Raw genomic sequence first — 16268 nt, 5'->3', positions numbered from 1 at the left:
GGGACACCTAAACATGAAATGGAAAAGAGTTTTGATCTCTGATGGAGGGATGACCAGACCGACTCTAACATTGGCTCCAATGGAGATGGTAGCTCCTTGGAGGTGCCAATAATGACAGATCTCTAGAAGAGCTAGACAGTGCCTTCGTCCATTGGGCTATGGAGTCATTATTTTGACAAACAACAGAAGACTTCGGACTCGATTTATTTGACTGAAACTTGACTCAAAACGACTCGATAATAAAACTAAAATGACTAAAAAACTGAGTCGACAGACTGAACTCAAAACTGAAATCTTTCTTCAGAATTATAGCCTTCACTTCGGGCCCTAGACTAAAGAAAAGATCACAGCACACACTTGCAGCGAAACTGAAATAAAATGGTATTTACAATGACAATGAAAATAGCAGAAAAAACTCAGAAAAGGTATCGCTCGAGTAGCCGACCATTGACCGGCCCTCCTGGACAATCTTCCCTGTTCATCTCCTTCAAAAGAAAGGCATTCTGACCCCGATATGCTGCAATCTTGAAAGGACCTTTCTAGAGATTTTCAAGCTTACCGTGCTTGCCCTTTTCTTCATTTCTTGCATCCCACTTTAACACCACATCATCCAAATGAAATGTGTCTGCCTTTGCTTTTCTATCATAAATCTTTTTAATTCTCTCCTGCAACTTGAATGTGTTTTGAAAAACATCTTCCCTTGTCTGCTGCAAGTGGATCATTTTATTTAGTCTTCTCTGCATTGGATCCTCTTCACTACCAGCCTCTTGAAGAAGTTTGACTACCGGAGCTGCAAGAGAGGTAGGGAACACTGTATCAACTGCATAAACTAACTCAAAGGGGGACGTACCAATGGATTTCTTCTGACTCGCTTGATCTGCACAAAGTGCATGGACCAGCTTCTTATGCCAACTTTTCTTGTTTATTTCCAACATATTTTTAATGATATTAACCAAAGATTTGTTGGAAGACTCCACCAATCCATTGCCTTGTGGATGATAGGCAGTTGAGTGCCCCAAAGTAATGTGATATTTACTGCAAAACTCAACCATCCTTTTTGACTTGAATGTTGCTGCGTTATCAGTGATTAACTTATTCGGGCAACCAAAACGAGACAAAATATTATTTTCAAGGAATGAAATTATTACCGCATCCGTAGCTTGCCTAGTGGGAATTGATTTGATCCATTTCATGAAGTAATTTGTCACCGTGAGGATCCATCTATGCTGACCTGAAGAAGAAGGATGAATTTCACCAATGAAATCCAACCCCCACTGCTGAAAAGGGGCACTCACCTCAATGGGCATAAGCGGCAAAGGCTATAATTTCTATTTTCCTTAAAAAATATGACAGTTATGATAGCTCTTGATAGCCTTAAACACATCAACAAACAATGTTAGCCAATAGTATCCAGCCCTCAGAATTTTATTTGTCGTTGTTTTCCAAAAACGGTGACTGCCACAATCTCCTTTATGGAAATCCTCCATGACCTACTTCGCTTCTTCCTCCACCAAACAATTTAACAAAATGCCACCGGGATCTTTCCAATAAAGTGCAGAATTCAAAATACAAAACTTAGCAGCCTTTAACTTAAGAGTTCTAGCTTTGTTTCTAGCCATACCAGGTGGCGCGGACAAATTCTGAAGGACATATATGATATCTGAATACCATGGAGAAAGAACAAACATTTCTGATACCTGAAGTGATGAACTTTCCTCATTTTCATCGGACATAGCAGCGATCAGATTTATGTCTAAGACGTGCAGATTTGATTCAGCCATCAACTTCGCCAATCCCTGTCCTTTAACAAGCTTTGTGGGCTTTATCTCCACATCATACTCCAGGAAAGCTGCTATTCACTTACAACATCTTCCTTCAGGATCTATGTAGACGGAAACATCTTTGACAGCAGTGTTAGGAACATAGGCTAAAATATGGGAATGCAAAATGTACACACAAAAATATTTCAATGCTTTTACAAGTGCAAGGGCTTGCTTCTCAATAATGTTGTATTTCAACGCAACATCTCTTATAGTTCGGCTGAAAAAAGCAATGGGTCTTTCATGCTCATATTTTTTTTGCATTAATACAGTTGCCATAGTATGCTCCGAAGCAAATGAAAACAATATAAAATCCTGAGTATAATCTGGGCTGATTAGAACTGGAGCTGAAGAAAGAGCCAATTTTACTAAATTGAAATATTTTACAGCCTCTTCTGTCCACGACACTTGGCTTTCCTTCTTAAGCATGTTTGTAATCTCCCTTAGATGTTCAACAAGATTAGGAACAAAGCGGCGCAGAAAATTCATCTTACCATTGAACGATTGAATCTCCTTCTTATTCCGGGGCGGGTCAATTTGATGAATCACCTCCACACGTGCTGGATCAATACAGATGCCATCCTTTGAGATAATGTGCCCAAGTAGTTTGCCTTCATCCATGGCAAACAAGCTCTACTTTGGATTCAGCGACACACCATATTTTCTACACTTTTCAAAGACAATTTTCAAATGATACAAGTGTTCTTCATCTGATTTTGAAAACACGGTCAAATCATCAAGGTACACAACCAAGAAGACATCCTTCTCATTTGCAAAAGCCAAGTCCATTGCCCGCTGAAAAGTGGCACCCGTGTTCCTCAAACCAAAAGGTATTTTCGCGTAATGAAATGTCCCCCACGGAGTGGTGAATGCTGTTTTGTCTCAGTCATCTTCATGACTAAAATTTGGCTATATCTGAAATAACCATTGAGTAGTGACATGCGAGATGCTCCAACTACTCGCTGAAGTATGTGATCCATTTTTGGCAGCGGATAATTATCCTTCAATGAAACTTTGTTGAGATTTTGAAAATCAATGCACAAACAAATCTCATCGGTCTTCTTCACATGGGCACCAAATTAGATATCCAATGAGAAAAACAGATGGGAACAATGATTCCTAATTTGTGCAACCTATTTATCTCCTTCTCAATTGATGGCAGCAATTTTGGATTAAGCCTTCTTAACTTCTGTCTGAAAGGTTTTTGATTAGGCTTAATAGGAATAGTGTGTTGAATTATATTGGTATCATATGTTTTCAAATCAGAATAGTCCCAAGCAAACACATCGGCAAAAGATGAAAACAAACTGATATATTTGGCCTTTACCTTCGGTGGCAATGTTTTGGACAGCTTTACCATCTTCGGATGCTCGGCTGTTCCAATATTCATGTCTTCGACTCCCTTCTCTGTTGGCTGCAATGTTGGTTTGCGGGCTACGTCATCATGATCAAAGAGTTCTTCTAAAGGTATCAAACCTTTAGGAATCACATTATCCTTGACCTGAAACACTTCCAATTGATTGATCTACACATCATCTTTACCATCATCATGTTCTACATCAATTGAGGTATCTTTGAATTTACCTTTGTTTTGCAGAAAATCATTAATCTCCTCATCATCTTGGAAAACTTGCCAATATCTCTGATTGTCTGGGATAGTCGGATGATACTTGATATGGATTTCAAATTTATTGTTGAGTTCATAGGAATCTTCAAATTACTTGCTGCCTTAGCAAGTGCATCAGCAATACTATTTTGAATACGAGGCACACACGCCAAAGTGTAATATGAAAACAGCTTCAAAATGTCTAAAACAGCATTCTGGTATGCCCACATCTAAGGATGCTTTGCTTGATATTTTCCTTTAACTTGCTTAATCACCAATTTGGAGTCGCAATATACAACAATCCTCTTAGCATTCAGCTTTCTTAGGATCTTTAGGCCAGCAATCAAAGCCTCATAGTCAGCTTCATTGTTTGAGCAATCAAAAGCAAGTTTGTAAGAACATACCTGCACATTACTCGACACTTTGTTTGGAGTAGAAAAAGGACTGCGTACCCAAATTCCAATTCCAGCACCATCATTTCCCACTGCGCCATCGAAATCCATGGTCCATAGGCCATCTTCCTCTTATTCTAAGTGCTGAAACTCTTTTTCCTTTGTTTTTTCTGCTTGCTGTCCATTATCTTTTTCTAATTGCTGAATGGCACTTCCATGTTCTTGTCCTTCTCTCTTCAAAACTTCTCTGAAATTTTCTTCTATTTCTAAAATATCATCTGCTACAACTAACTGACTATCAATATCATTGAAACTATCTGAATACAAAACAAAAGACTCTAGATCTATATGTACATAATTAATCAGATGATTAATTGGTTTCTCCTTGCTTGTAATCATGTATTTCATTTTCTGTTCATGATACAATTTTCTCATTTGGGCAAACACTGGAATCATTGCATGGGAGAAATCAAGCTGCATAGTTCATTTGATCTTTTCTCCCCAAGACCTTGAAAGAAGCATACCGAATCGGGGAGGAATGTCTACCACAACAACATCCATCAAAATATTCTTAGCCAGAATCTGATCCAAACTGACCACCAAGTCTTTAATAAGCCCAATACATCTCACCCTACTGGAATCAAATGAATACAGATCATGATATTTCCTTGTGATGTCCAAACCCAACTTCTCCATGATAGCTTTTGGCATAAGATTGTGGGAAGCGCCGGAATCAAACATAGCATTATGTAACACAAACTCATGCACTCTCAAACTGATATAAAAAGGAGGCACATCACTGTCTAGAGACTCACCATTCAATGTTGGTCCAAAAATCAATTCAGGTTTATCATCTTCCACACTCACCATATCAGACATTGGATCAAAATTCAGAATTTTGGTGACCTGACCTCTATAACTGCTGTTCTTCATCAGCTTTGTCAAGGGAATGGAAACCTTCAATTTAGAAATTTCATTTTCTAAATGAAAAGTGGAAGTCTTCTCCACCTCTTTGGCTGGAACCTCTTTCTTCTCGGCTTTATCTTTCGGTACAATGGGCTGATTGACTCGTTCATTTGCTGATGGAGATTTGTTAAGCATAGCACCAACAACTTCTTTTCCTTTATTTGGTGCAACAGGGTCTAATAAATCTAGTAGGCCAGAGGGAGGTTCTTAATAAGTTGTTATTTCAAAGATTTTTATCGTCATACAGATGGATTATGACTTTTCTTCAAAACTTTGTTTTGAAGACAAGTCAACATTTTGTTTTTTGTAATAATTTTCAAAAATTTTCAGTTCTTGAAATCTTCAGGTGCGGCCCTGGTCTCCTTTTCCAAATCACATGTCAGCTATTCCTGCAAAAAAATGCCAAGAATTTCATCATTTCAACCAAAAAATCAAGAAGGAAACAAAAAGACAGAGTTGCATTAATTGTGAAAAAGTGCCAATTTCAAAACATTACAAGAATGGGTTTTGAAGAACCAAAAATCAAATCAATGTCTTTATAAAGGTTTTTCCATGAAGATCAATGTCATTCTGCATGCCAAGGTTAGAGAGAAACATTTCAAAGTGAATTGGGCGAGCAAGTGCGTGTTTTGGGGTGAAATTGTTTGCAACCAGCTGGCGCGGCGCACAGAACAGGTGGCGCGGTGCACTGGGAGTGTGTGGTGCACTAGGTTCTTGGCGCGGCGCATACAGTCCACAGCCTGATATTGCTTGAAATTTGTCCAAGTTGCTCATTCCTTGCGTGAATTTACCAGGTAGGGCCTTCTTCTTGATGTTGCATCAAATTTTGTGATAAGTGTTGGTGGTTTATGGGTGATAACGGTTGAAACAAAAATCCAAACCCTACATCTAAAGTGCCTTCAAAGGAAGATTGCTGTGGGTTCTTAAATCTTTGATTTGTCACCAAGGACTCTCCTCCTTCCCCATTTCTCCCTTGTTTCATCATTTCCTACACCCCCCCCCCACTAAGCTCATCAATCCTACATTTTCTTTCCTACATTCAAATCCCAAAACCCCAAAACCCTAGCCCTTATAAAAATCTCCCAACCCTATACAACAATCCCAAACCCTAAACCCTATTCCCATACATAAAATTCCCCTCCTCTCCCTAATAAAATTTATTTCAATATTCCCTAATCCCCTACTGTTTTCCCCTTCCTAACATTCCCTAGTTGCATTTTTTTCCCCTTGGTGGCAGAATCCAACTATATTGCATTACAACACAGCGGTTTCATACATCATTGAAGAGCAGTCCAAGCACGATTCATATACAACAGCATCTTTTCTTCAAGTTATATTGTACAGTAGTCATGGCATCTGAGCATTCATTGGACTATGAGGTGGAAACCCAAAGTGACTCTCCCTTGGAAGAACAGGCACCCCGGAGGCCTCATAAAAGTGGCAGACATGTTAGGGAAGAACCGACCACCCTTACAGAATTGCAGGCCTGCCCTCTTGCTATGCAATGTTTTCAGCATCAGTCATGCTATGAGTTTTGTCAAAAGGTGGCTAGTGTTCAATTTCATCATGAGCTGGCTCGTCTTTTTGTGCTGCACTTACATGGAGATCAAGCTACCTTAGCTGGTGTCACCTTCATGCTTACACCAGAATCTGTCTCATTAGCAACCGGTATACCAAACATTGGTGAACCATGGCACAAGAAATAGAAGATTGACCGCAGCATTATGAACCATACATTAAAACCAGTTTCTTGAGGCAGCTCAAGAGAGTGTTCCCATTCTGATATCTGAAAGATGAATATGATCCACTAATGAGATTGATTATGAAATATTTCAGCTGTGAGGGACGGTTCTCTCGTCTTTATGCTTATCACATCAGGTTGCTCATGCATTTCACCAGGGTACGGATGATGAACATTCCATATTTCATTTGCCAGAACATAGAGAAGATGACCACCTTTATATAGCATAAAACCCCTCAGCAACAACTTAACAGTGTCTATCATTTTTCTCTTATTAAGATTTTGGTGGTTCATCAGCTTGGAGTACAGGGCATCACTTGGGATGATTTCATCTCTCGTGACTTCTTCATAGCTTCACGGGGATTATCAGAGGTTAAGCATGAAGGTGAACCTTCTCATCAATATGAGCGCCATGATACCCCTAGTGTGCCTGTATTCATCACATATCAGAGAGGCACCAGACATTTGTTTGTAGCGGCAAAGCGAGTGTTATCTCCACCCGAGGTGGAAGGGGCCTCGCTTCCTCCATCAGCACCCAACCCATATTTGATTAAAATACTATCTAATGCACCTTAACAAAGTTATCCTTAGGCCCACTATCCAGTATGTAAGTCCCATATATCATTGGTTTGCGAGTTGTTTAGTTTTTATTACAGTTTTTCCTTTATTTAATGATAAATTAGAAGGTCCTTTGATGTTCTTAGCTCTGCACATATGGTATTAGCATCTCTAATTTTAAACTCATGAATTGATAAATTGATATTGGAATTTATGCAATTCAATGGATCAACAATTTGTGTGTTGTTGTTGGGTAAGTAACAAAATATATTAGTACATTAATGGTTTATTTTCTTGCCCATTTTAGATTTTTTATTTCATAATTGTTGTGTGTGAATTTATTTTCCATTTTGTTGATATAATTCTACATCTAGTAAAGAGACAATGATGGTAAGACTTAAAGACAACCTCACTTCAAAATTTTATGAAATTTAATGGATTGACACATTCATTTTGGTGAGTTTGTTATCGCTTGGCTCTAAAGAAATGTTATGAAACCAACTCACAAATAGATAAATCAACGATTTAAAAATTATCCTCTTCGAGGGGGAAACTTCCTTTACATTACATAAATGAACGTTTCTTCAATGATACAAATAAAAATACCACTTTTCTATATATAGGAGTCTAAGAGGTGACAATATAATTAGAGCCTACATAACAATAATAATGTAAGGTAACAACAATAACAATAGTGGGCTTCTATGGGGTACAATAATAACAATACGGGGACTACATGGAAACAATAATAACAGTAAGGGGGCTACACTAACAATAACAATAAGGGGTTAAACTAGTATTATAGGGACCTAACATGCCCCTCTCCTTCAAAAAAGTGATGTCCTCAACACTTGAGTAGTTCTAGATGCTTATGTATAAAGTTCTCATCCTCTCATGTGGAATCTTTAGTGGGTAAGTTCTTCCACTTGATGAGATACTATGAAATTGATCAATTTTGTAGCTCTCAGGTTCTTGTTTCTATAACTTATTTAGGTTGCAATATGATTTTTCCTTCCTCGTAAAGTTCTATAAATATTATTTGAGCTGGGATCTTGTCACTTATAACATTGTTTAAGCATGAAACGTGGAAAACTGTGCGCACTTAGGAAGATGCAGGAAGCTCCAAATGGTATGCCATAGTGCCAATATTTTACAACATCTTGTAAGGACCATAATACTTTGGTGTTAATTTCTTATCCTTCTTATCTTGCTTGAGGGGCATTTTTTTATGGTTATAGCCATAAAAGTACCTAATCGCCTACATCAAAACTTCTTTCGCTATGATGCTCATCAACCTATTGTTTCATTCAATTTTGCGCCAAAGTGAGGTTATACTTTAAGAGTTGGAGAACTTGTTGTTGATGCTTGATGTGATATTCCACTACTTAAACCATATAATTTTCTCTTAAAGATGATGTGAGGGATGGTGGATGCACTAGTACAAAATGGCTAATTAGTTACTGAATAAAGGACTAAAATTTGCATATGAACAACCATTTTTCATTCAGTGACCAGTAGTATCTAATTTACAGTATCTTATAATGTAACCAACTTATAGTTATTTTTAGCTTAGTCATTAACTGGTTGTCTCAATTTTATCATCTAGTAATATATTTAGTCATAAATTTTGTCATTAATTTAGTCATTAATTGTCACAATTAATTACCAAATATATAACCAAATATACTACTATATGATCATCCGAGAAAACAAATTAATGACCAAAGAAATATGAAAAAAATGTTGGTCGTGTTATAAGATACTGTAAATTAGCTACTAATAATCACATATATGAAAATTTTGGTCATTATTTGAAACCAATTAATGACCAAAGAAATATGACTAAATATTGGTCATGTTATAAAATATTTTAAATTAGCTAGTAATAGTTGTATATATGAAAAATTTAGTTGTGATTTGTAATCACAAATTTATCATTTGTAGTATTTATATATTTTTTTGGCAGTTTTATATTCATTATATAAACGACTAATTTAGTAGTTTATTTTCATTTCATTTACTTTCATTAATAATTATTATAAACGATTACTTGAGTCAGATATTTAGTTTATTTGTGTTCATCATTAATCAATATGAACTATTAATTTAATAGTTTTAGATTGATTTTATGTGTTCATTATTAGTAAACATAAATTAATTAGTATGATTTTGCAACTAAATTAAAAAAAATGTCATACAATACATGCTCATCTAATGTGAAAACACAAAGTTACATATGTTTATTACAATACTAAATAATATAAAATACAATTGTAAATAATTTCAATCACATAAATTATATTATATTAAATTTCAAGTATTATAATACGAGTTTTCGACTTAGTATTAGTTGGACTACGATTTACACATGAAATAGTGTTTCATCACTTCAAAAAATATCATTATTTTGCCATGGTATTGTAGGTGAATTTTCCAACTCTAAAGACTTGACCATCAATTTGTATGTGTGGGTCTCACGAGGGATATTGGCTTTAAGCATGTTCTCTTATCTCTCTCTTTTTGCATTTTTCACTCTAGTTTTATTGTTCTCTTTCTTCAATTCCTACGTCTTACCATCAATATTGAGTTCATCTTCTGAAAATGAAAGAAAATACAATGCAGAGTATAATACATGAAAGAAGATGAAGATTGGAATATAAACTAAAGTAGACTACAAAGGATTTATGTGACATACACCTCAACATCAGCAATGTCAATGCCATTTTTCCCCTAGAAAAGTAAGAAACTCAAATAATTTTTCTTTAGTTGGGTGATAATTTTTAGTTGGGCAATAGTGGCCACTATGTGGCTAGATGACCTATATAAACAAAGAAAATAAAATGTCATCATAGAAAATAACACCTTAGGAACTTAGTATTCAACGTTCAAAAAAATATTAGGAGCAATGATACCAAGTTACATGCTAAAAATATTAGATAGTAGATAAGTTGTGAAAACAAATGGAAAAAAAAAAGATCAATGTAAAAAATCTCCTTATTGGTTGTCCTAAACGAGTCATGTTCCTTAAAGTTGGAGATTTTTTTTCCTACCGTAAAAGTTCTTGGATATTATGACCTATGTTTTTAAGATCATGAGATTGATCCAACATCATATTGGATTGTGGAGACAAAATGATTCAACTTTCCAAGATGAGTACCTCACTTGGTGGAATGAAGGTGCTAGATGTGAGCAGTGTCAATACCTTAGGGAAGCATAACACTAAGGTCCAAGAAAATATATCACCACAAGTCCACTGAAAGAAAAAATTTCAATCCCAAAATGGCCTCTGGAAATAAATTTCGTTGGATGGATATCACACTCTGAGAGATGAATGTCTAATATAATGAGAAGTGTACATATATTGTCACAATTCATCTCACAGTTAGAGCCTATAGTTGTGTCGTCTAATATTAATCATATTATACTATTTAGTTATAAAATTGTTACTATCAAATAGTTATTAGTTTGAATAATTATTCTAAAATTACATTTTTAGTATTTCTATATACATGAAAATATGTATCTTTTGTGACTAGTTAATTTTGAGTGAATCTAAATACACAAGATATTATGGTGCCTAGGTAGCTCTCTAGTGGTTATCCGCTCATTGTACCAATTTATCCCATGTCCTCTACTACTTTTGGTGAATTCCTGTTTGATGATGTCCAATGCCAATGCAATGGACATTTATCATAGATGTTTTTCCAAGCCAAAGGGAAGCTCCATAAGTAACAAACAAAAACTAGACTCAAATATATTATTGGGGTTCAAAATGCAGTAATTATCTGACAAGCCAAGAAACGCTACACGTTAATCATCTTCCCTTTAATATTGATTAATAATTTCTTTGCATGATCATGTAAGACTAGAGTGTCAAGTAGGGACATTTAAATTTAGTCATCCATCAATATCACCTTTGAGAATTCTTAATAGTTAATACTTCCTATTACACACAGTAGATCACCAACTTCAAGGATATAAATATAAACACGTCAAAAATGAAATTAAAAGGAATGTTAGGAAGCCAAATACAATTAATCTCGAGTCGAGAAAATAGCAAGCCCTTCACATTAGCAAGGAATTCTTAGGTACTAAAACATAAAATCATTCCATTGCATCCTTTTCTCCTTTTCTTTAATTTCCTTAATTAAGAACACAACTTTCATAAAACAATTCATTGAAAAATGTCTCAAAATCCTAATAAATGCTTGAGTGATTGTCCTATCAATTAAACATAAAGGAAATCATTCGATATGATTTTAACTTGTGCAAGAGATTGAAGTATATGAAGCTTTCTCATCCTTTTGTCCTAATCAAATTGTAATCCATGGGTTCCAATCAAGTAATCACTTTCCCTCCAAGATAGTTAGGAAATCACTTTGGAGAAGTGCTTCTAGAAGCACTAGGATAGTAGAAAGGGAATCAACTAGGAGGAAAATGAAGCACTTTAGTGGGTGTTCTAAAATATTTGAAGGTAACTAAAAATGATTTTACACTCCCTCCATGTATTTCAAAATATAAACCCTTCAACTGCATCTCATTTATTTTCCACCTTTTTGTAATCTGTAATTTTTTGAGCAAAAATAGAGCATTCATAAATATTTTCATGAAAGAGGACTCTTCATAATCATAATAAGTTGGGATATAAAAAATAAAAATTTCATGTAGTGAAGAAATCTTACATGGTAGATTCCAGTGATTGAAATGACAACTTTATTCTTAATCTCATTACAACAAAAAAAAAATCAACCCTAACTAGTTGGGATCTAACAAATCAAGAATTTCATGTAATAAAGAAAACTTACATGGTACATAGCAGTTCTTTGCAATGAAAAATTTATTCTTGATATTATTACAATATAGAGAAATTCAAGAGTACATACATATTACCTTATCTGAGACAAACATTGAACACATTTCGATATTTCATACAAAATATAACGATATGATTTACATGTAGGACATGAGAAAGCTATCTACATCTAGCACCCAACACTGGACATTAGTGTTATTGGGACACCATCTCATGGCATTGGAAACATTTAGATAGACAATGTTATATGGAGACCTTGCAACACCTATTCAACACTACCTTCAAACATCAAACTCATCAATTGATTTACTTCGGTAGCAAATTCTATTGAGACCTCATTAAATACAACCCAACAAGAGCCATTTCTGATAGTTGTTGGTGCCTTCTCTAGACCTATCCCCCTCTGGAAATATAATAATTATTTTTTCCCAATTATTGAGGTACTTCATGTTCAACATGGGCTCTTACATTATTCACTTGGAAAAGGTTGCAAATATTACATGCATAATGGAAACAAGCATGAAATTCAAGAATATTAGGTTCTTCACTTGGGAAATGTTGCAAATATTAGATGCATAATGGAAGAAAGCATGCAATTCAAGATTTTTCCTAAACTCTTGCATGAATTATAAAACACCATCTACTTAAAACATGATATGTGGTAGTAAAAGAAACCTACCCAAGATCCCACTTAAAAATTCAAAATGTTGCAAATATGAGATGTCTTAAACAATATCGATTATTCAATTGCATAATCACACTAAATTAGAGAAACCTTTAAAATGTTGAAAAGTGTGAAAGAAATGGAGTTGGAATATTATAGTTACGTCATGGTAGATATAGCTACTTGAAATGTAATTACTATATAAAATTCAGAATAAGCTTTTTTAGTCATTTAAGAGACTAACCTTCTTTATCTTCCATTAATAACTTAATACTCCACCAAGTAGCAATAGTTCTGAATTGGTTATTCACCAACCAAGTGGAAATTTTAAACCAGTGTGAAAATTCTTACTTATTCCCTTGCCATATTTTTTATATTTTATTTTTGTGTGGATCTAAGCTACGTGTAAAGTAACTTCTACATATTTGACAATTTTAAATGTAAAAAATTACCGATAGTGAAGTTATACAATTAATATATGCACAATAAATTCTACATATCTGACGATTTTAAATGTAAAAAATACGGAGAGTGAAGTTATACAATTAACATATGCATAGTAAGATACAATATGCATAATCTATAAGTAATATAAAGTTTGAAAATTTTGCTTTGATCATATAAACCCTTGGATTTGTTTACCCATAAGCAAAAAAATCATCTTTAGTAAAACAAAAAGCCTCTTTGACGACCAAGAACTCTCCAGAGTCCAAATTCATATCCTTTACGACTAAGAGCTCTCTAGAATCCAATTTATACCCATGTAAAACTGGCCAAAATATCCACACCCAATGAGCTTTCCCTTCCTCCACCTAATCATTGATGCTCTCCTAATATGTTTCCCATGCGAACTCCATGTGGGGTTCAAATCCCATGAAATCCATAGATCGCCTTCATGGTCTTCCTTCTCCTAGCATTTCCACGCAGATATCAGCAAAGCAAAACAAAATGCAGTGCTACAATGTGATGTGTTAACTTCAAACATTTTATTTGAACCCAACGCTAAACTTGAAATGAAAAAGAAAAGAAATATTTATAATGGAAAAAATAAAAGAAATATTTATAATAGAAAAATAAAAGATAGAAATTGCAATTGGGTTAAATGATTAATTTTTAATAAGAAATTTTTACTTTTGTGCTAGAGGCTAAATTAAAAATAAGAAGAAGAAGAAGTTAAAAGTGATATTGGGGATGAGTGTAAACATTTAAATATTGGGTCATTTGATAATAAAAAGTGAAATTAATAAAAATGATAACATTTAATCTGTTATATTTTGATTTTGTTATTAACTTGTGAATAGGCTTTGTTACAATACCATGGGCTTGTTACAATACTATGGCTTATCAATACCACAAGCCCAAAACCATAAATATTTCAAAACCAAAATATTTTATACCAATATGACAAGATTCTTAACCATGAATATCCAACCCCACATTACCTTAGATATTATTAACTTGTAAAAAGATAGGAATTATTACAATACCATGGATTATAAATACCACATACCAAAAAAAGCATAAATAAAAATAGGCTTTATTACAATATCATGGGTCAATGCCATGATCAATACCACATGCCCAAAAAACATAAATTATTTCACAATCAAAATATTTCATAATAATATGGCAAGATTCTTAACCATGGTCCTTTTCACCCTCACTTTGCTATGGTTTGTCAATACCACATGCAAAAAAAACATAACTTATTTCATAGTAAAAATATTTTATTTTAATTTAATTTTATAAAAAAAATTAATTGAATCCAAAAGGGAAAATGTTACAATTTGAAATATATCTAAACCCTCTATCCTCACGACTACTAAAAATATTCCCACAGAAATTAAATTAAGGTTTTAATCAAATTAAAGAACCAACATAAATCCATCTTAGCTGAGGATCCAAGGGATGAGAGAAAGAAAATTGACTCATAGTAACATATTAAATATATTCATGATTTTTTAAAGTTTTCATTATTTTGTTTTCTTGACATGATTGATCCAAAATATAGGTTTAATATTTTACAGCCAATTAAGTTTTTTTAATTTAGTTAATTTCTTAAACACAATACAATGTGATCAAATTTAGGAGAGAGTTGGGGGTAGGGGAATGGGGGGGGAGAGGGAGGGAGATAATGAAAAGGTTCAAGGGAAAAGAGAGAGAGAGAGACAAAGAAAGAGAGAAGGAGAGAGTAATGAGGGAGAGAGAGAGAGAGTAAGGTGGGATTGAGGGAGTGAGAGGAAGGAAGAGAGAGAAGGAGAGAGGGAGAGAGATAGAGAGCGAGAGAGAGATGGAGTTGGAGGGGGGGAGAGAGGGAGGAAATAACAAAGAAATAGAGAGATAGAGGGTGAGAGAGAGAGAGAGAGGGAGTGATAAGGGAGAGATGGAGAGATTGAGGGAGAGATGGAGAGATTGAGGGAGAGAGGAGAGGAGGGAAGAGAGAAAAGAGGAGAGGAGGGAGATAGGGAGAGAGATAGAGATATAAATATGGAGGGGTAGAGATAAGGAGAGGGGAAGGGAGATAGTGAGAGTGTTGGATGGAAGAGAGAGAGAGGGAGAATGATTAGGGTGAGAGATAGAGGGAGGTGGGAGAGAAGGGAAAGAGAGGAAGGAAGGGAGAGATGGAATTGAATGGGGTAGGAGAGGGAGGGAACAAGAAAGACATAGAGGGAGAAAGATGGAGAGAGAGGGGGATGACAAGGGAGAAATGGAGAGAGAGTGAGGGATAGAGGATAACAAGAGGCAATAGAGAGAAGGAGAGAGATAGAGAGGGAGAGAAGGGGAAGAGAGAGAAGAGAGAGAGAGAGAAGGGGTAGAGAGGGAGATGGAGAGTGTGTATGTTTGGGGGGTGAGATAGAGAGAGGGAATAAAAAACAGACACAAATATAGATATTTATATATAGTATTATATAACCAGCTTAGATCCATCTTAACCCCATATCTATCAAGTGCCGAGAGGGATCCAATCTCTCGAGCTGAAAACCTTTCCTCATGTTTTGCACTAAAAGAAGAAGTTTACACCTCGAGAGATTGGATCCCTATTGGCGCTTGATAGATTTGTGGTTAAGATGGATATAGGATGGTTAATATGAAATTAAAGTAGTTTTTGTTTGATATTATAGTCTTAAAAATTAAAATTCTCTTCAAATTAATTTCAAATTGGAACTAGATCCAATTCGATTCAATAAATAGATATTTAAAAGATACATAAAACAATTATATTTTTTTATTAAAAATATATTTTTTTAAAATTATAAATTATGAGATTAAATAATACAAAGTTGACTCACCTATACACCATGTGACGATGAAGAAGTTTTTAACGAAGGATAACCTTTTAGCCAATCTTTAACAACCTTTCAATCCCCTATCACTTGTAAGTTTAGAATGCTTGATGCAATTAAAATGACTAACATAAAAAATTGATTCATATTATTGTAGTACTTGTTAGGTAGTTTTATTTTTATTCCTAGACTAAATTAGTCCTTCATGTTAGTCATTTTTAGTTGTATTACTTATTAGCTAGTCATATATTTTAACCCACAACTAAATTAGTGATTTATGTTAGTCGTTTCTAGTTGGATCACTTAAGATTTCTCATTTTTGGTAGCATTTCACTTGGAGAAGTTGTGGTGACTAACGTTTTTAGTCACCTAGTCACTAATTTCTCATTTTCTACCAGTGATGATATCCATAAAGTTCCATAAA

Source organism: Pinus tabuliformis, chromosome J, assembly GCF_031772625.1.
Source record: "Pinus tabuliformis cultivar Carrire ecotype Pingquan chromosome J, CPIR1, whole genome shotgun sequence".
Lineage (NCBI taxonomy): Eukaryota > Viridiplantae > Streptophyta > Pinopsida > Pinales > Pinaceae > Pinus > Pinus tabuliformis.
This window is presented reverse-complemented; position numbering follows the sequence as displayed.